The sequence below is a fragment of the Agrilus planipennis genome, unplaced genomic scaffold (genome assembly GCF_000699045.2).
Source record: "Agrilus planipennis isolate EAB-ADULT unplaced genomic scaffold, Apla_2.0 scaffold37, whole genome shotgun sequence".
Classification (NCBI taxonomy): Eukaryota; Metazoa; Arthropoda; class Insecta; order Coleoptera; family Buprestidae; genus Agrilus; species Agrilus planipennis.
The window spans coordinates 1,238,681-1,261,309 of NW_020438995.1; the positions used below are offsets into that span (position 1 = coordinate 1,238,681).

The 22,629-nt window shown below is 36.1% G+C and overlaps 1 long non-coding RNA gene across 1 annotated transcript in view; it reads left to right on the plus strand.

Annotated features, from left to right (window-relative positions):
- Positions 1-948: 948 nt before the first annotated feature.
- LOC112904791 overlaps positions 949-22,629 on the plus strand; it is a 244,775-nt gene continuing 223,094 nt past the window's right edge. Inside the window, exon 1 of the long non-coding RNA XR_003231368.1 lies at positions 949-1,176. This is a non-coding gene — a long non-coding RNA (uncharacterized LOC112904791). The remainder of the gene's footprint in view (positions 1,177-22,629) is intronic.

Consider the following 22,629-nt stretch of genomic DNA (forward strand, 5'->3'; position numbering starts at 1 on the left):
GCTCCTGGTGCGAAACGTGGACAACGGGCATAACGAAAAGGAAAATGCTAGATAGGTGAATAATGAATATATTACGCATAGGCACAAAACGTTAAGATTGAAAACGTATTAGTAATAGAAGGAATATAAAAAGCTCTATGAAAGCCAGTGAGCAGATAGGGTGGTGCAGCACCTTCTGCGACATAAACGGTTAGTTAGAGACCCTAGAAGCAGTAAAAGGAATAAAGAGGATCGGTAGACCTAAACGAGATGTACACAAATACTTAGGAATATGGGATATTAAAGCTATAGGGAAACGTCAAGATTAGCTCAGGATAGAAAAGAGTGAAGATGCATCTCCAGCCTGCATTCTCATCAACAACTACATCATAATGATACATACTTGGATTCAGTTTATAATAATATATTTTAATATTTGAGATATTCTTTAGTCTTACTGTTCATTTATGATGCACATATTATGCATATATATAAAAAAACGAAGGGCTTTTTTAATTTCTGAAAAAATTACTTTCTTTTCGCTATGTAGTAACATTTGGGAATCTACATCTTTATCGTATTTTTTTTTGCAATGCAGTAGTTAGCTAAACCAATTTAGGAATGTAATTGTGAATGTGATTTACTTATAATTGACTACTTTTATGTTCATCAAGAATGTCTTTCTTTTGTGAAACAGACATACCAAGTTTTATTCTGTTATTTAGTTTCTTACTTACTAATATTATACATATTATATTGTGCCATTAGTTATGTGTTGTAAATTTCAAAAATATTTTCCCAAAACATTTATGAACCTTAAGTGAGTGGTGATCCTATTACTGCATTCAGTTATTAATTTCTTTATTGTGAACCGCACTTTTACTGCGGGAGAACAAAAAGAATGACATCTATTCGCAATTCACATCTATTGGTGTGGTAATATGACGAAATGTTCACGCGTTAGGCGTTCTTTCGGTCGAGTCGCAGTAAAGTTTCGTTTGATCGGGTAGTAATTACCGTTTATAATGTGTTGTATGTGCTTTTGTGGTTAATATATTACGATAAAGTATTACCTAATAAGTAGTAGGATAAACCGAAAAGAACGCCTTTGCGATGAATGACAATAGACAAATGACTCTTTACCAAGATCAGTTCTGTGTGTGGTATCCTGTAAGACATTTAAAGCCTACAGTAGTGGTAAGTTTATTTTATCCTATCGAAATTACTAAAATCTTTCCTTTAATATCTATTTGTGCAATCTGATCTGCCGTTGGGTAAAACGGTGTGAGAAATTTTTACGTTCTAATTAGTAAGATTTGGTAAAAGTATGTATTATCGAATTGATGATAAAGTTGTTAATGGTATTACTGCAATGTAATAAAATGTACGTAATGTATTTCACAAATGTACCTAACAGAACGTTAAAAATAACGATGATCTCATTCTGTACATTTATATAATTTTCCATAGAAGTAGCCTTTGGAAGTTTGTGGCAATGCTAAGAGTTACGAAATTTGTGCTATTCCCTGATAGGTGGCAGTAGGCGCATTAAAATAAGTGGGTGACGGTGGAGATTAGCGTACACCTGTCCGATTTTTTGTAAATTTTAGTATCTTGTACTATTTGCCATGCTGACTAAAAATATACACATGCTGGGCGCGGAAACCACGTCTTCAACTACTTTTTCAGATTTAAAGAATTAAAAACTACGACGAACTGCAAATCCTTTAAGCAAGGTTAGGTAAATAGGGGGAGGGTTAAATAACCCTTCTCCTCCTCCTACCCTCGAAATGTTTTCATGATGGAAAATCATTCAAGTAAAGTTAATACAGAGTTTAAAGAACCCCCTTCCCCTCGCACTATTGTTCTCCAATTGTATTGGATTCTACAAGATCTAAGGCTATACTGAAGAAGGTTGAGGGGGGATTCTCCAAAAATTTGTCGCTCCAACTGGTTATCGAAAAGTAAACAAAATGCCAGCCCGATATGGAGCTGGTTCTACACATAGCATATGTCTAAATTAAAATGGCGTATAAAAATACCATAAGGCTAATAATTTGTCGCCGAAAGATGGTACTTTTATGCATCTTGTACTTAAAATTCTATCCTCCAGCTGTCCAGCGAAAAACAACTGGAGGTCCGTCAACCGGCTGGAAGGACAAATTTTTGAAATTTGGTAACAAAAGACCGAGAAATTATGGCCGTTACGGTACATTTCTACGTTATTTCTATTTCAAGGTACACATTGTACAATATCGTCGGCGTCATGATTCTGCAGTCTTTTTTCGCTGGACAGCTGTAGGGTAGACTAATCACAAAATGGACAAAAGTAACATCTTTCAGCGATAAATTAGCCTTGCAGTACTTTGGTTAGCATTTCGATTATTTTTCGGTAATCGGCTGTAACGACAAATTTTTGGATTTAATAACAAATTTAATGACAAATCAAATTATGGTACATTTAGAATAAATCCCAACGTTTCACCCTTTAATTTGGGACTTCTTCAAGTGTAATTGTAATGTTATTTATCCTTACTAAGAAGGAAGTTTGCAACTGTCAGGATAAAGAACGTTACAATTACCCTTGAAGAAGTCCCAAAGTAAGGGGTAAAACGTTGGGAATAAATAAATAGCTTTATTACTTGAAGGAGTTTAGATTGGTTGTTCTCTAAAAATTATTATTAGGGATAAAACTAAAAAATATCACAGGAGCTAGTTATACAAAAGTCACACGACCAAATGGATGTCATCATTATCTATTCTTTGGTACCACCTTAATAAAACGATGAGGACGACATACCATTAGGGAGGATTAAAGTTTCGGAAATAAATACGTGATAATAACGGCGTTGAATGGGGTGATGAAGAGTTGGCGATTTCGCAATTTATGACTGCAGTATTTCAGGAAAATCGCCTTGGCGCTTCTAAAACAGCAGCATTGGCAGAGTATGTGGGCCAGTATACAGCCCCGGGCCGTTTTAGCGCTGTTAATCGAGTGCATTAACCACATTACCGGTGATGAATTCGTTAGGAATGGCGGAATGGCGCGCAGAGATAATGCTATTATATTTTCGTCACGTATTTTGTGCTGCAGTTAGTGTAAATGCAGATTAAGAAAGTTGTCTGTTAAAATATCAGTACGTTTAAAAACTTTAAGTACACCATGATAGGCAAAAGAAATTTTCAAAATAGATCCATTTTAAATTATTAATAGGCAGTAGCGGTGCGCGAGCATTGATTTTGTTCCTACAGAGTTCCAAGTCCTTTTTGCAAGTATAACTATGAAATGATAAAGATAAGTTTAATTGATTCACAAATTACAATTAGTTTAAAATAATTCGAAGGTGTCTGTATTTTATTCGATTAAGCTAACGTGCCTATCACGTTGAGGTTGGCTAAGCCGGGATTCGTTTTCAGCAAGTAGATATCCACACATGTGGACCTTGTTGGAGCATACGTACCTAATCTTAAAATGTAGCATCGTGCTACAGATGGCGTTTACTGCGCCATTTGTAGTATTTTCTACAATTAGTTTTGTAATAACTTTTCATTAATTCAGTAAGATTTGGAAGCTTTAAGTGTTTTATGTCGAGTTTCTTACTATATCAGTGACGGGGTATGCTTTTCATCTCCTCTACGTTCCTCTTCCTAGTATGTGTGCCAGACTCATGCCTTTTCACGGAAATAACTACTCGGTTTTCAGTAGGTACAAAGCCTAATGAGCAATTGTCGAAAATATGTTCCATTTTGCAATATGTTCCAGTTGATTTACACATTTCGCAAACTGAGTAATTCGTAGTTGCCCAAATTCCGAATATAAATATACCATCTTATAAACCAGTGGTTGGACCTTGTTCCCTTAGCAGCATTCTGTCTGACTGTTGAAACATTTTCCGCAGTTATAAATTCATTTTGAGACAACTATAAGGAAGATTCTTATTTAAATATACCAGCATATTACAAAAAAATGAAAATGTTTTTGTGCTAACTGTCCTCAAACGTGGATGGTGAGTGCAACGGAAAAAAGGTAAAAACGTTTGAAATGTGGTCTTATAGGATAGAATGATGAAGATACCGTGGATAGAGGTTAGAAATGAGGGGGTATTAGAAACAGTAGGAGAACAGAGGAAAGGAACTCAATAAGAAATAGGCGGGATAAGTTGGCAGGACATCTTCTCAGGCATGTGGGGTTAGTTAAAAACACATCAAAAGCAGAAATAGTAGTTAATAGGAGTAGAGGTAGGCCTAGATTAGATTACTGTTCAGAAATTTTTAAGGAAATGGGATGTTCTAGTATTAGGGAAATGCAATGTTTAGCTCAGGGTAGAAAAGAGTGGAGGTTCAACCAGTCACCACCCCATGATCATGTTGATGATGATTATAATGGCCAAAGTAGTGAAAATTAATATATTAAAAGCATACGTTATTTATGTAATCATATACTCAAAAATTAACTGTTGAAACTATGAGTGAAACTTAACTTTGATTTTACAACAATATTCTTGCGAATAGGTGTATGTAAAATATTGTCTGTTTTATTAATGAATTTGTAGTTATGGGTTCAAAAAAATGTCTAGAGTGAATCTAAATGTAATATCGAGTTATTTAATTTTACATTCGGTCAGCGGAGTTATGCATGATTTATTTCGAAAGAGGCCCGCAACATTGTTTGGGTTGGCCACCCCTTAGTTAGTGTGTAGTATGATAAAACTTGTACATTGAAGAGAAATAGTGAATAATACAGTTGGAAGGATATTTAATCTATTCTATTAAAATCAAGGAAATAAAAAAATATTGATAAACAAGTCTTAAAAGCACTTTCATACAAAATTGCAGTGAACTTTAAAATTTTGCGTGTACTACGAGGGTGGATTGATAAGTTTCCGGCCTAACCAAGAGATGACGCCACTAGGCCTACCTTGAGGTGACATTCTATAGTACCATCCTTGGATAGCTTGTAGCTATAGTTTCAGCCCGATCTCCTTGCTAGTGTAGGTTTGACAGCACGCTGAACAAGACGCCTCTGTGGTTTTCGTAAAAATGGAAAAGCAGGAAAATCGTGCTGTCATCAAATACTTTTATTTGAAGGGGTTAACGCCGAAGGAAATTAAAAAAGAGATGGACTCAACACTGGGGACATCCTCCCCGTCATATTCAACCGTTAAGCAGTGGGTTTCCGAGTTTAAAAAGGGTCGTGTGAGCACCTCTGATGGGCCTCGCTCAGGACGCCCCGTTGAGGTCACAACTCCAGATATGATCGAAAAAATTCATCAAATAGTGCTGGGAGACCGCAGATTGAAAGTGCGTGAGATAGCTGAGACCTGTAAGATGTCATATGAACGTGTGCAACATATTTTGCACCAACATTTGCATATGGAAAAGCTCTGTGCAAGATGGGTGCCGCGTTTGCTAACAGTCGACCAAAAATTGATTCGAAAAAACATTTCTACCGCAAATTTGTCATTGTATAAGCGTAATCCAAGCGAATTTTTGCGTCGATTCGTAACCGTTGACGAAACGTGGGTCCACCACTACACTCCTGAAACCAAAGAACAGTCTAAACAGTGGATTGGACCAGGGGAACCAACTCCAAAGAAGGCAAAAACAATTTTTTCGGCGAACAAGGTTATGGCTACTGTTTTTTGGGATGCAAGAGGTATTATATACATTGATTACCTTGCAAAGGGTAATACTATCACTGGTCAATACTACGCAGACTTATTGCAACGTTTGAGCCACGAGGTGAAAATTAAACGACCTCATCTGGCGAAGAAAAAAATCTTGTTTCATCACGATAACGCACCAGCGCACACGTCAATCGTTGCGACGGCTAAAATCAACGATCTAAAGTTTGAATTGATGCCGCACCCTCCTTACTCTCCAGACCTAGCCCCGAGTGACTATTTTCTGTTCCCTAATCTCAAAAAATGGCTTGGCGGTAAGAGATTTGCGGACAATGAAGAAGTAATCGAAGCTGTAAATGGTTATTTTGAGGAGCTTGACGAATCAGTCTATAGAGATGGCATTAATAGACTGGAACACCGCTATGAGAAATGTATCAGCCTTGGAGGAGATTATGTTGAGAAATAAAAAAAAAAAATTTTTAAAAACCTTGTTTTTCTTGGTCAGGCCGGAAACTTATCAATCCACCCTCGTAAAACACAATTTTTACAAATACATTATTTTGGTTTTTATGCTATATAATAATTATCGTTCTACGAAATGTAGCAAAGGTTGAAGCTTCTCCACTATTAAAAGTCACAGATCACTGATGTTAGGTCAAAATTTTAAACTTTCTAACATTGTCACCTTCCCTTTTTTATTTTTGGAAAATCTTTCACTTATGATTTTTATACAAAAGAAAAATTCTTGAGGATTGGTTTGGTATTCCGATCCAATTCTGATGTGCAGCATTTCGGCCACTAGCTAACAATAATAGCCGTCCGTTTACGCCGTTGCAAGTCCTTTCTTTTCGCCTTTTCCAAGACGTGCTCAATCAACTCATCCAACATGTAGTCGCAGAAAGTTCCCGTTCTCTCTCGTGCGAGCTTTCTGTCTTCTTCCTGGCCATCGTTTTCCTCATACTGCTCGTCAGACTTCATTTATGCTCCATTTCCGTCGAGAATAACGGAGAATTTAATGCCCTTCTTCTTATCGCTCGAATTGTCAGACTAAAAACAATCTCTTTGAAGTCTGTCTTCATTACCGTTCACATAATATATTCTTTGCTTCCATTCTTACTTTACAAATGATATTAAGCTAAATTGAAAACACAATTACAAAAAAAAGAACTTGCTGTATTAATAGAATTTTCATGGTTTCCTGAATTAAATGCTGTAAATGCTTTGCCCGTTTCCATGGGCTTGTATTAAAAAGGTTTTATATGAAAAATTAGAAAAAGTGGCCGAATTACTGCTCGTAAATAGTTAAAGATGTCGGTTGTTCTAGTTTTAGGGAAATGCGAAGATTAGCTCAGGATAAGAAAAAGTGGAGGTGCGTGTCCAACCGCTCTTAGAATGATAATATGTAATAAAATAATTCGAAGTGGTCTGTATTCTGTCGAAACTGCCAGACGCGGATCGCGATTTCGACCTTTTTAGATCTCATCAGCGCGTCGCAGGCAGCTGCGACAGAACACAGACCAACTTTTACCTGCTGTCTTAACAGTGCGTTTTAGAAAATACTACAAATGACGCAGTAAACGCCATCTGTAGCACGATGCTACATTTTAGGATAACGTATGCTCCAACAAGGTCCACTTGTGTGGATATCTACTTTCTGAAAACGAATCGCGGCTTAGCCAACCTCAACGTGATAGGCACGTTAGCTTAATCGAATAAAATAATGATAATATGTAAGAGGAAAATCTATCGATAGTCCTATTTCATTGCCATCTTAAAATTTTTATTGGTGTTTTTCTACAGTAGAATATCAGCACCATTAAAAAGTTTGTGCAACTTTTAGAACTTTTAGAAGGAGTATTTCTACTTCAATAGTACTTTTAAACAATGTATCAAATAAAAATAAACGAGCATTAAGTAATACGTAATGTTAATCGTCCTGCACTCTTCATTAGAAATAGTCTCATAACAGGATGTTGCGTGTTGTCGGTGGGTCGACCAGTAAATACAGGTTTGCGTTTTGTCATAATTTTCCAATTAATTTAAACTCACCCTACCATCTATTAAGTGCAGGAGTTGCTGTAATGCGCTAGGGTTTCCAGATTTGCGTCAAGGGAGGTGGTTGCAGCGAGTAATGAAGTGTGGACTTACCGGCCTGCGGCCTTTGTCCACTTCATTTGTTTTAGGGAGGATATTTTACGTGAACTATAAACTCATTTGTACCGACCCTCTTTTATGCAGTGACTACACGAAGATTATTATGATAAGTGAATGTTCTTATTTGATAAAGTCTCCTATATGGACAGCAAATTTAAATTACTTATAATTCCACTTTCGTAACATAAAGAAATAGCCATTGATGACTCCTAGCCTTGGTTTAGTAAATTTTGACTCTAACTTCTTGCTTTTAAGTCACTACATGATGAAAATAAATTATTTTTTGTCATAACGATAACAGAAAAACCGAAACCAAAATCAAACATATGTTAGGTACGTTTACATATTTAACTTGTGAAATAAAGTAGGCACCTTCTTAAAAAATTTATATGTACTCAACTTTTCTTTCTGAACATGCTTCCTTTCGTATCTTTGTTTTGGTAAAACCCACAAAATTAGTATCTTCTAGTTTTAAATCACATTTTTTCAGATGATATACGTACCCTAATATTTTCCGTCAGAGATAGTCACAGTGAGCAGAAAGCTCTGTATCAAGACATATTATAGCATTCCCTCTAGCTTGTCGTTCTAGTTACTTATTGTCCTAAAGTTGCCATTAGATTATGAACTTGAGATTCTTATTCTCTACCTTTCGTTCTTCTATGTCTTTCAACTAATTTGGTGTGAAAACTATTCACTTCATACGAGTGTAACGACACAAACCTCAGCCATCATTAATCAAAATCATTTCGTTTGTTTGTAAGTACAGTAAAAGTTCCTTATTAACGGTTTCCTTATTCGCATTTTCATTATTTGCGGATGAAAAAATTGCAACCCAGTTCTAGTATTCGTGGTTAAAAATTTCATTATTTGCGGATGCTATCGGTAAACAGAAAAGGATTTAGCGTCATTTATTAAGGGGATTGACCGCAGTAGACCGTTCGTATCTAGTGTGAATTTTACCGAAAACATGGGTTTCTATTCTAAACATTGTGATTTAATTCTGCGAGATAAATGTCTGAATTTTTGTATGATAACAGACAAAGGTTCACACTAACTCGCTACGTTTTTGGTTTTCAATAATATGGTCATTAAAAGCTTTTACAAGTGCTTAAAGTTGATGTTTCTTGTAGGACTCGTATTTTCAACAAAAATTAAAAAATTTAAAAATGGCCTTCGACAAGTTTTAGAACAAAGCTTTATCTATCTTTCTGCAAAATTTCAAACCTCTGTTCCAAACATTAAACTCATGATATCTAGAACCGATAAGCATGTTTTTACTCTACGGCGCATGTACTACTAAATCCCCTTAATATATCGGCATCGTTTGAGTAGGTACGTGCCGAGGTAGCTTTTATAAAAGATGTAACCGAGTAAACAGGAAAGGATTCGGTGTTATTTTTCAACGTATCGGCATCTTTTAAGTACAGTTGTATTGTGCCGAGGTGACTTTTATAAAAGATAATAACGATTAATTTTAATTGCTAATTTCTAGTGCCCGACCGAAAGTTCGATTTCGGTTTCGGTTGAGTTTCGGCAAAAAAACGAGTTTCGGTTTAGTTTCTGTTTCGGCGGCAAACCTGCCGAAACTACGACCGAAACCGAAACTGCGTTTGGGAGTTCTTGCGCTCTGCTCGGTCATGTTCGGCGCGTTAAATTCCATTCAGGCGAAGTATTTTTAAGGCGCAATTAAAGCATTTCCTTAAATGAGGGGTTGTTATGTTGATTTTGAATTGATTATCAATAAGTGAAAATGTCAAAGACTGCAGAGCTATGTGATTTAAAGATAAAAAAATAAAACTGACTGATTATAATAACGTTTTCTTTATTTTTCTCTCAAAACATGATCCTTATAAGGAAGTTTCGGTTTCGGCCGAAACTGAGACCGTTGCCGAAATTCGGTTTCGGTTTCGGTCGTAAAAACCAGTTTCGGTCGGACACTACTAATTTCTCAATAAATTGATTTTATTCTATAGATACTGGTTTTATTTTGGAACCTTATAACGTATCTCCTATGATTCCATACTAATTATCATTCCATATCCACGGTTTCTGTATTCGCGGCATATTTGTGGAACGCATACCCCGCGAATAAAGAGCTTTTACTGTACTTAATGAGTAATAAATGCAAACAATTTTCTTTTTGGTCTTGCAGCTATACGCAAACTGAACTGAGAATAAATAAAGTCCAATTCACTGGTTTGAAAGCAATGTCCTGTACACATTTGTTTTAAATAGCGACGATCCTTTTTGGAATTATCGTTCCTTAGGTTTATACGTTCAAAAGATAAACGGTGTACAAGACGGTCATTAAACGTGGCTATCAGATTTTCACTTGTTTTATTTGCCAGTTGCGACGGCAGTAATAATTGCAGTCGACAATAATGTGGGTCGCGACACAACGACTGGAGGTATAGAGGGAGGACAAGTAAGCAAGCCGGCGTGGTGCGGCGGGCGCAGCGGTGCAATAAGGGCGGTGAATCTAGTGAGCCTCGTTGGTAGCACGTCATTGTTATGCATCTTGACACCAGCCCGAACCAGCTAACGCCGCAACGGCAAAATTATTTTAGCGAAGAGCCGTTTGTTTCGTGAAGTAAGTAATGGCACAGCGAGCGGCACGTAAGCTTTTCCCAGAAATCTGCTGCATTGCTCTCTAATGACTTCTACCGCGTCGTCTAAATCTTCGCCAGTCGAGCACACAAGTTGCAATTGAATTGCATATGGAAATAGAGGCAATGGAGACATCGCCATCGTTGTCAACTGCATGGTAAATTGAATTGGAACAGGAAATTTTTTTTATTGCGTATTTCGAATCTACATATATACACTTTTTTCGTGTCTTCCAAAAATCATTTTTGAGACCGCTACAGCGTTTCAGTTTCGACTTGTTCATCCATACGTTTATCAGTCGACAGTTGTCAGCAGTAAAATAGAGTTTATTGTGATTCATTCCATCAGCTGATGCTCCTGGGCAGAATACCCAACCGACCTACACTGTGATGCAAAGTGATGGGTAGAAGACGGCAGGACTCTTTAGAAATTGTGGCTAGAGAGAGAAGGACAAGACGGACGAAATGCAAGACAGTAGAAGAGCGAAAGACTTATTTGTGGAAAATACATGTATTTTACCCCAGAATTTGCCTGATACACTATCTAAGGTCAACTAGAAGTTATGACAAGACTCAACTGAAAAGTGACTTTAGATGGACGACCAAACTGTCGAACGATAAAGCAGTCCCAGTACGTGTAGCCTTAGACTAATGACTCAAAAGCAGCAACGATAATATATTTATAAAAATTGGTTTTTTATACCCCTCTCTCCATGATTGTAGGTGTCCACTCGTGAGATAAAAAATTATCCGGAGACCACTCGGAAATTGCATTTTTGAACTCCCGTTCTATTAGAATGTTTTCAAATAAAACTAGTAAACTAGTAGCGAATTTGTTTGATGTTTTTAATAAGAAGGTTTCTTACATACCAACTAACAACCGTAAATTTACTTAAAACTAGAGAACAGCTAACAAAGGGGGTGAAGTCTAATTGAAACATATCATGGTGGTGGATGAATGTTGGAATTTCCTGAATGTCGTCATATACCAGAGGGTGTCGAGTGCAACCAGATACAGAAAAGTTCTGAGAATAAATAAGAAGAAGCTAACAAAAGCCAGGTATTAGTGACAATCAGAAAAACCTACCAGGACCTATTTGAATTCCTCACGTATAATTTATCTGTATAACAAGGAGAATATTCACAGAATATCATAAAGCCAAACAATAGAATAAAGGAACTTATGTCACAAACAGTTTAAGAAATGCTATAAAGTTGAACTAAACAAGGAACAAAGAAATTTGAAATGAAAATAAATAATTACACTAGATCTAACTAAACTACCTAATGGGATGTTTTATAAATAAAATAAGATTAAACCGTTAAATTGTAAAACTAGACGCGAACACATTTTCCTGCGATAAATAACTTCATTTAAAGTAACATACCGGTAGGAGTCAGGCAAGGAGAAAGGGATGGTTATCGAGAGTAACTGCAAACAAAATTATCAATATTTCTCTGGACTTTCCTTATAATTTTCCATTGTTAGTTGTACGCTGAACTCCTTCAAAACTCATTCGAGTTTGTAATTAGTTGTTTTGCAAGTTATTCTCGAAACTCGCTTAATTGAGCTTGAGGAAGTCCCGAGAACGATGGAGGTGATTGTTAGAACCAGCGAACGCGAGTTATTCAAATCAGAGCTACACTAAAACTAAAGTTTTCATCCTCCAGTCCTACAGAAAAGTAGGAATTCTTCACGTCGTACAAAACTCGTAAGACAAAAAGAACACGAATTACTTAATAAAATGCAGTTGCCTGTAATATTACCACTTAATTTAAGAGCAGACGTTTCTCATTCTGTAATATTAATAATTAAGTTTTGTCTTCATCATTATTATGTTTATGTAGCAGAGGGTTTGCGGAAGGAAAACGCATTGTTTCGGTTTTATAACTATTTGTACACGGAGCATTTCCATTTCGCTTTTGAAGGAAAATAATTTGAATAAATGTAGAGATAGATTACGGGAATGACTCAATATTTAACCCCCAAAAGTCAAATATTTACTTTTAGAATACCTGTACCTTACGTTGAAATATATTAAAAAAAAAATCGGTTGTCTGTAAAGTCGGTTTACTGACGATAGTTGAACGTGACAACGTCATAAGAAAATACTGATGGAATGGTTTCATTTTTTAAAAGAAAATTTTAATTTTGTTTGATAGATATATTGTATGGATATAGAGAAGGAGGTAAATGGAAATGTATTATTGTATAGCAGCTCTCCACGCGGACGCATCGCTCACTCAAGTAGGAGAGAGACAGATGTCGAACGCTGCCGAACGCGGAGGCCGATTGTGCCTCTTTGTCGCTCGTTCCGCGCTCTCGCTTGCACTTCAAGCCTTAAATGGAACGCCTCAGAGCGAAGTAACGCCGCATGAGTCATGTTTTTTCGTGCGTGCAGCCGGCTCCATCGAATTATAAGACGTTGTCACGTCAAAAAACAAAAACCTGTACGTTTTCCAAATTGGGATAAAAACTGGATGTTCCTATAAAAACGGCGCAAATTGACCTACAAATGACATTAAGATTGATCTCAAGGAGCACTGTTATATATTCCCTTACACTTGTACAATTTCTATTTGAGTCCTTACAGGAAGTTAAAATATGTTTCTATTGTTATAAATCCTGAATAAGTAAGGATTTTAGGTAAAATGTAGTTAGCTTTATCGGTGTTATATTTCATTAACATTTTCGTACCGTCTGCCATTTTCATGTGTATATTTGCGTATGATATAAATCATGAGGTAGACAGTTTGGTTTATATAGATTCAGTATCGATTTGAATTTTCCAGAAATTCTTTGAATTTTCCAGAAATTCTTTGAATTTTCCAGAAATTCTTTGAATTTTCCAGAAATTCGACGATCGGCAGAGAGTGTAAAGTCAACATGATCGGGAATCGGAAATGCTCTATTCGAGAAAATCTACTTCGGTTTTCTTGTTACAAAAATTATAAAAATTAAAAAAACACTGCCTAAATTTTTTCATGATCTGATAGCTTATTCATTGGCCAACCTTCCTAAAGCTAAAAACCATGAAATGTGCTGCTAGATTTTATGTTGGGTGTTAAAACATGTGTTACATTTACATTTATACAAAATTTTACATTACATACAAAACCGAAAATGACGCATTTCCAACCCCCAAGTGATAGAGGTTAAATCATTCCAAATCAGTAGGAATACGAACAATTTCCAGTCACTGTAGATTCATGAAATACTGTAACGTGTTTAGTTGTTCGAGTTTGATTTATGCTTTAGTAATAAAATGAGAAAATTAGAAAGCGAAGATCTTTATTGCTTGATAATGAAGTTCACCCAGCCGAAGTTAGAAAACATCATTATGCAAAGTAACTTTTTCCGTAGCTCTAGAAAAGGGCATTATTCAAAGTATTAAATTAATACAGTTGGTTTTTTATCTTCGGAATTTATTGGTCTCACTTGAATTAATGCCAAGATTTTCTTGTAATGGGGCTGGCATTGATTTTTACTTCACGAGCTGCAAGACTAACTAAATTGGTGAGAAAATTGCAAGCGGAAATTAACTGATTCTTTGAAAACGTAATCATAAATGTTCTTAGAAGAAGTATCATTTTGTGGATGTGTAACTAAATAAAATACAACTTTTATTATCTCAGTTAACAACAATTACTAAAAACGTCATAGTAATAACGTTTTCTTCAGATGACCACAGATCGTGCTCTAAAACATTGTAGTTTAAAATTTTAGCAAACCGAAAATAACAAAAAAAATCCTCATTATTTTAAATTTTTTTATTTAAGATTCAACAGCGAGATAAAAATATTCAGTCTCTCAGAGTCTCTGAAAGCGAGACTCGAGTCTCCGTCTCTCATCGAGTCTCTCTAGTGTTGCTGAGAGAGACTGTCGACAGACTGTCAAAAAAACTGTTTAACGTCTCTAAACGAGAGACTCGAGTCGCTCATAGAGAGATCCACATTTCGTATCCAGTCTCTGAACGAGAGACTCGAATCTCTGAACGAAAATTTTCTAAGTTCAACACATTTCACAGATCCCAGTCTTTCTACGAGAGACTCGAGTCTGTCAATTTTTCAGTTTGATTCATTCAGTCTCTCTGTGAGAGACTCGAATCTTTGAATTAACAGTTTTATCGTTCGAGTCTATCATACAAAGGCTGTGAGAGATCCATAAAAACACCTAGGCAATAACTGAGAGACTGCGAAAGACTCTCAGAGACGCTGAAAGACTGAAAGTCTGAAAATTTTTGTCTAGGGCATATGCTTGGGGATTACCTCGTTAAATAAAAATAAAAATAAAAAAATTGGTAAATTTATAAACTTATTGCTAGTAGTATTTTCGCACAATTACCATATTTACAACAAATTCACCGTTAGCAGTTTATTATTCAACAAACTTGTTGCATTAAAATGGTTTTATGCGTACGTTTTTACATGCATAAATATAAGTACGCAGGTAAAAAAAACTCTGGACACACTGGTACTGTACTTGTCATGTAAATTACAAGTCAACCCTTGTCCAAAATCTTATTAAATGCGTATTAAAGGAATCAAATATGTAAGAGGGAAGAAGAGGAGTGGATCGTAAAGTACAATTACGAAAGACTACGAACGTTGGATTGATTGGAGTGCCAGTAGGGGCAAATAATATTATTATTGTCTCCCTATCCTGCGCTGTGACAAGGGCCTCTCTCTTCTTCAAAGAGATTTGTCTGCCGACATCTTGTTGCTATTCGTTTCATGTTCTTATTTCACTTATCCGTACCAGCAAGGAGGGAAAGCCTTCCATTTCAATGTATTCAATTCCTAATTATTTATACGTTCCTGCACTACTCTTCCTAGGTATAGCAGTGACTTTTGACTGATTCTCACAGTTCCGATTATTATGTGACTGTGATCAACTTAAGTCTAAATAAATCAAATACAGCTAATTTCCAAATTAGGGAGTTTAATGGTTTAAGGCTACTTACATACATAATTCCCTCATTCTCATTTGGTAATATATCGACCTAGCATACGAAAATATACACTAAAATGATGGAAAGAGATAGCTTTGAATAAAATGGAAGCGGTGTTGGCAAAACAATATTGTATGAAAGTAAATAAAAGTAAAACAAAAATACTGGCTTGCAAAGGAAGAAAAAGTAGGGAAAGAGCGAATATAAAGATAGGAGACGAAAGATTAGAAGAAGGAGCTGATTTTAGATATCTAGGAAGTCAGATAAGTCAGGATGGAAGGAGTAGTAGGGATATAAAGCAGAGGATAGCGCAGGGTCGAGTCGCCTTCAATAAAAAGAAGTCACTTCTATGCTTGCGGACGATTAACTTAGAATAACACGGACAGTGGACGCGGTGGAAAAGAAAAGGATAGAAACGTTGGAAATGTGGTGTTACCGGCGAATGATGAGGGTACCGTTATAGGGAAGGTTAGAAATGAAGAGGTATTACAAAGAATAGGAGAACAGAGGACCTATGGAAGTCAATAAGTCAATACACAATAGGCGAGATAGATCAGGTATGAAGGTCTAGTCAGAGACACATTAGAGGCAGAAACAACAGTTAATACTAGTAGAGTTAGACCCACTGTTGCCAACCTACTACATGAAAAAATCCCACGCACAGGTCCAAAAAATCCCATATTTTCTCTAAAAATCCCTCCACGCGCAGGTCCAAAAAGTCCCATATTTTCTCTAAAAATCCCTCCAACTTATTACTATTATTATTTTTTAATTCGTTAATTTAATCGTTTATTCGAAGAAAAAATATACAATATTTTTGTAAACATGGACAACTTTTCGTGTCGATAGTATAATACCGATAATTTTATTGTATGTAGTTATCTCGTTTCCCAAAAATGCAGACAAAACCAGGCCTTGGGGGTTTAGATGTTTAGATGTTCGGATTTTGGAACAATACACCAATTCAAACATTTATTTTTATTAGTTTTAACATCTGTTTCTGATCTGTTGACTGGTCACTTTCAAGATGTTTGCTGAAGACCATACAATGATACGAAAACAATATACAATTCAAAAAAGTTCAAGACAATTTATCGTAGGGACTTGAGCAGGTACCTGCAGGCTGCACCAGTAGGCTTGAACGCACGTCGCCGTCGTATATCAACCGTTTCATCGTACAGCATTATACGATTATAGCTGACAAAATTTTACGTTTACAATTAGAAAAATGAGCGCCTTCATAATATAATATCAGGTCAACAAAATCAAACAAAACCAACCAGAAAATGGCAAATTACAAAAAATCCCGCAGAAATAAGGAAAAATCCCTTTATCCCTTGAGAACGTCAAAAATCCCTCGAATCGGGATAAATCCCTCGAATTGGCAACACTGGTTAGACCTGGGATGTTCTAGTTTTAAGGAAATGCGAAGATTAGCTCAAAATAGGAAAGAGTGGAAGTGCGTGTCCAACCATTCTTAGGACTGACTACCTTATGATGATGATGAAGTAAAAGGTCAGACGTTTTTGTACATTGTGGTCATTGAGACTTTTGATCAGGATGATTCAAAGAACATTTTCTCAAAGTTTCTTTTTATTGCAATTGACCGAACCCATTTTCCTATCAATCACTTAGGGGTCCAATTTTGTAAATAGGCATAATATACATTCCAGTATTTTCTTTTTTTTTCATTACTTTTCAAATTGAGCAAAACAGTTTGTTATATAAAGAGGGCAGGTTTTTTTATTTCGAGATTTGTCTAAGATTAGCACTTTTTCAATTCAGTTGTGTCAATTGTGTCTATTAATAACGTACAAGATTTTGTAGCGCCAATTTAGCAGTCGGTTATCTACCTAATTGAAACAGACGACATTTTTTGATAGAATGTTATGATTTAACAATATTTTGAAATGAGGTTAGGCAGGCAGGCAGCTAAGTCATCCTTTATGAGATGCGGTAACAGGAAAATGCAGAATGCTGTAAATAGGTAAGACGCAAAGATATAGGAAATCGAAGAAGAAAGAGGGTTATGAAATTGGTTGCGACGTGCCAACCTAAGAGCTTTCACTTGAGGACCCGGCGCGCTCATCGGGAGCTTGTTCAGATCGAGCAACCGATAACATGCGAACACGTCTCACATTCCTGGTTCTGACGGCCAATATGCTCAAAACTCCTTCTTTCGACGTATGCTTCCGTACACTCTCATAAATTCCGACCTACTGTCGGCATTTTAATAATGTTGACACTCGAAGAACCATTTAGGTTCGAATGAGTTCCGGATATCGAAATCGACTTCATGAATTAACGAATTTTAACATGAAAATTGTCGAAATCTTATCATACGCATAACAACATTTCAAACCCCGGTAGTTCGCTTATTATACATCGACGGAAAATTTACAATCAAATGCAAAATACAGAATAGAATCTTCAGCCCGGAAAATGCTTGGGCACACTCCTCCACTCTTTTCTGTGCTGAGCCAATCTTCGCGTTTTTCTAACACTAGAACATCCCATATTCCTTACTTGTGAACAATTATTCCATCTAGGTCTACCTCTGTCCAATTTGTTTCTGCTTCTAAGATGTCTCTCAACTAGCCTATCATGTCTCAGAAGGTGGCCTATCGTCCTAATATTTCACATTTTCCTTATTAACGTCTGTAGCATCCTTTGTTCTACCCTTTCCAAACCTTCATCATTTCTAACCTTTTCTGTCCACGAATTTTCATCTTAGTCATTAGAAAATTCCTGCTTTATTATTGTCTTTCAATCCTCTAATTGTATGATAAAGGTAAAAAAATATATAAATAGCGAAAATAAAAAACTTAAGTTGGTGATTATTCAGTATTATATTAGGTTAGAGCTGGTAATAGTTCTACGTCCTCAGCCTAAACATTTTATTAAGCACATACTTAAACTTATACTTCCTGTAGGAGTGAAGTTAGTTCTGCCCAAATTGTTTATTGAAAATAACCAAGCAATGGTACTCTTTCAGTAGAATCAGAAATTCCTCATTTTCTTAAATATTTTCATTGAATAGATTCCTTTGTTTTTAGTTATGGAAAGAACAGTAGCTTGTGTTTGGTTTTGTGTTAACAATATTTATTTAAATAAATAAATAAATAAATAATTGCAAACTCACTTAAACAAGAATTCTGTTTGTATTTATTTATTATAAAAAAAATCCGAAATTTTTGAGTTTCTTGATCTGGTGTATTGATTTTGCAGATGGCAACCCTACATAGTCGTTTAAGTATCCTTATAATTGTTGAGTCTTTCAATAAAAGTTTGTGAAATTACAGCCGTGCTCAGGAGTGTATATCCATATTCGTGAATGTTTGCCAGGTGGTTCGTGGTTGTTCTGCAACCATATGATTGTTCGTTAATGGTTATTATTACTGCAGGTTAACGCCAACCAATTGTTTTACCATCTGTATATGTATATGTAAAATATAGATAGGTATGACGATGAGTTATTATATAAATTGACATTCGACGAGCAAAGACTAATGCGTACATTGATTGGTGACCGGGATGAATGAAACGCTTGCAGCATTTTAATTTGTTGTTTATAAGGCTGATGCTATGCCACATATACAACCCTCGTCTGCACCATAATCAAACGGGCGCGACGGCTCCTCGTTATTACTGAGTAACCAACACGAAATGCACTTGCGATTTGATTACGACGAAAAACGTGCTGCGATTACTTTCGATATGTTATAGGCTGTTCTGGAGTGACCCGATTAAAAGAAAACAAACTGCAATACGAAAAAAATCATAATTATAACTATAATACATTCTACTGACTATTAAAGACCACATAAGCCTTGTACTTGCAATTAAATTTCGGTTCTACTTTCTCTTCTGTTTTCATTAATTATCTTTTTTTGTTCTTCACTTAAATGTACAAAAATTAGTTTACACATTCCACCTCATCCACCACTAATATCCCAATAAAAAAACTTTAACATATATATTTTTAAATATTAATGTGAAAATTCATTTTCAGTTTTTTACCCACTATAGACTAGACTAGTTTAGGTTAAAGAGGGAAAATTCGTTGCTGTTTTTCTGTGTCTACAATGTTACATCCCACCTTAACTGTACTTTCGGGGGTTTTCTCCTTTTCTTCTTTTATGATTTGACTTATTGATCTTCAAGTACTTTTTTATTTACCGTAAAGGTTCGACAAACAGTAGGCTCTGTACCAAACTGTAGGATAAATTGTTGAACTACGTTGAAAATAATTTTTATGACTGTATCGTATAAATAATTTATCGGCGATCCAGTTTTGAAAAAACTGTAATTGTCCTTTAAAATGGCGTATACACAACGGATATTTGTTTAATAACTTAATGCATATATGAAGTCCAAGTGCCAAAAATCGCATTGACTTTATTTACAATTTCATTTAAAGTTTGAAGGTTAGACGCTTGTGCAATTGTGTACTGATATTAGTTGTATGGCCTGCTCGAATATCGGAGTGTGCTGCTCCGTAAAGGCTTCGACTAAGCCGATTTACAACTTCGAATTCTGTAAATTGACATGTGGAGCGGCGATGCGACGTCAGCGAAGAGCTTGGCCCGCATCGCGAAGGGTGCGACGGGCGTCAGGAGAAAGGGCATGTAGCAAGGTCGGGGGACGTAGAGGGAACGACGCGCCGGGGTCCTGAATAGGACGATTCCCGGGGGATTCAGTACTCCTCTACACGTAAATCTGATGAACCCGATTCTAAATCTGGATTCATTTTTTCAATTGAAAATTGGAGGACGAGAGTAGACTGAAAGGAGGCACGGGAAAGCTTGTTACAGAGCAAGGCAGTGCTAAGGGTTTTAACGAGATTTATTTAACGAAACTCGGCAGAAGTTTCGAGTACAAATGCGAATCGTTGTTAGAACTTAAATACACCCACAGTTACTTCTGAACATCCGTTCCGTCCGTGAATTAATTAGGAAACAAAAAGGTGTGGAATATGTTATAGTTCTACGGATATGCGTTATTGAGTCAGGGTGGGAATGAGTGAGGCTTTCTCCAAGCAAACTTCAGTTCTAATAGTAATGTTATCATAACAAATTATTATTATTGGTGTCTGGTATAAGAGTTAACCAACGTTCTGGCATAGAGAAGGCTAGAAATGAAGATGTATTAGAAAGAAAAGGAGAACAGAGGACTCAATGGAAGTCAATAAAAAATAGACGAGATAGGTTGACAGGACACCTCATGCGTGAGGGACTAGTCAGAGCTATATTAGAAACAGAAGCAGGAGTTAAGAGGAGTAGAGATCGACCCAGATTCACAAATAGTTAAAGATGTGGGATGTTTTTGGGAGATGCGAAGATTAGCTCAAGATATAAAAGAGTGGAGGTGCGTATTCAACCAGTCTTATGATTGACAACCTTATGATGATGATTTATTGATGCAAAATTATGACATTCTTATTCCTCGTCCGTTTGGGGTCTTCAGAAAAACCCTGGGGGTACTGCATTACCAAATGAGTAGAATAAGCCTTACTCCATCACTTTTTTCACCACCCATATATATTTCTAAATATTTTACCCATACTAGAAATGTATCTGTTGAAAGAAATAGCGCTGGGAGCTTCCAAGATGTCAATTGCTGAAAATAGCGGGTCTTCATAGATTAAATTAGTTGCAGTGCATGCGTTTAGCAGTAATAACCTTCGCTTAGGGTGGAAACCATAGAATCATTTTTGTCATTTAAGAAGAAACCATATCACGTGGTGACAGTCTAGATCAAAACCCAACATTTGGGAGAACACTGGTTTTCGATTGCTATTTTTTCTGTAGTTTCTCTGGATCATTTAAGTAAATTCTACAGGTAATTTCTTCACTTCTACTTTATCTTCGTTTCGTCCAATTCGTCAGTCATTTCACTACGATCATCCACCTATTGTCACGATTCCTAAAGTAGGACATATGACGACCTTTCGACATGTCTTCGGACTTTAGAAGGTAGGTCTGTACCAATACACCTGCACCAGTAGAAATACAATTGTACATACATATGTAATTCAATGTTCGTCATTTAACCGAATTCTCAATTTCAAATGAACAATATAACCTACAATTATTCAATGTTTTATAAAAGTCGAAGTCTAAACATTGTAGTTAGTATTATTCTTCACAAAAAACTAAAGGCACAACACGGGACTGGACACAAAATAATGTTTCACTAAACATTATCCCATTGTTAGTGGAAATCGGTATACCTTGTTTCAAGTGAATAGGTTCCCTATAATAATTTTAATTAACAAATGAATCTTTATCTAAATCTAACCTCACAATCACTTCGTTTGTTTATCGAGTGAAAGTGTTGATACAATGAAGAAGTTCGTTCCAGGCACTATACCTATTAGTGTTGCCGACGCCTGTGTGTTGGTTTGTATGCGCAGGACAAACACAGGTTCCTCTAATGCTTTTCTCTTGTAGTTCTTCCGCTTGGATTGAGTTGAGTTAACAATGATGATGTACCGTCGATCCTCGAGCCACTTGTATTCTCTCTACGTCCTTAATTATGGTCAATGGTGCTGGGAAAGTGGTTTGAGTGAGAGAGGGAGGGTGAAGTCGATGTTGCAACCAGTACACCGGCGAATCCTAATATTACTTCCAAAGGGTATCAAACAAACAATTTAACATTCTAATTCGAACGCTTCATGTTGATTTGTATGCACTGACGTAAACGATCGAAATCGATCAAGGACATAGCAACCAGTAATGCGTTTATTTGAAATCTTTCTTTTTAAAATACTTATAAAAATTCAAGTTAACGGCCTATTTCTTTTTGGTAATGTCATAAATAAAACACTTGGGATTGGGATCTGTTAAATGGGCGGAGTTTAAAAAACATTGCGACAATGTGACATAATTTCCACATTAACCAATACCTAGTAATAAATAATTTCTTTTTGTTGAAAGTGAACCTACTCTTTGTGGCGCTGTTTTTTCATTCATATCTGTGGCGTTTTCTCCATCCTGAGTTGCCTGACTCCCTAATTATATCGAAAATCAGCAAACTCTTCTAGTTTTTCGTCTCATTATTTATAGTAGTATGCTTCGTTTAGTTTGACTGGCGCAAACTAGAAGAGAACAACACTAGGCCAGAAAAGAAAGGAGACAACTCTCGGCCAAATTCTTAACCGGCGAGGAGCGTATAATCCGTACAGTACTGCACGGAAAAATTGATCATTTTATCCACTAAAATTGCATTGCTCAAATGTGCTGTTATTGATACTAATTACTACTGAAAATATCAACGAGATGTTTATTTATATTTGAAGACATATTAAAG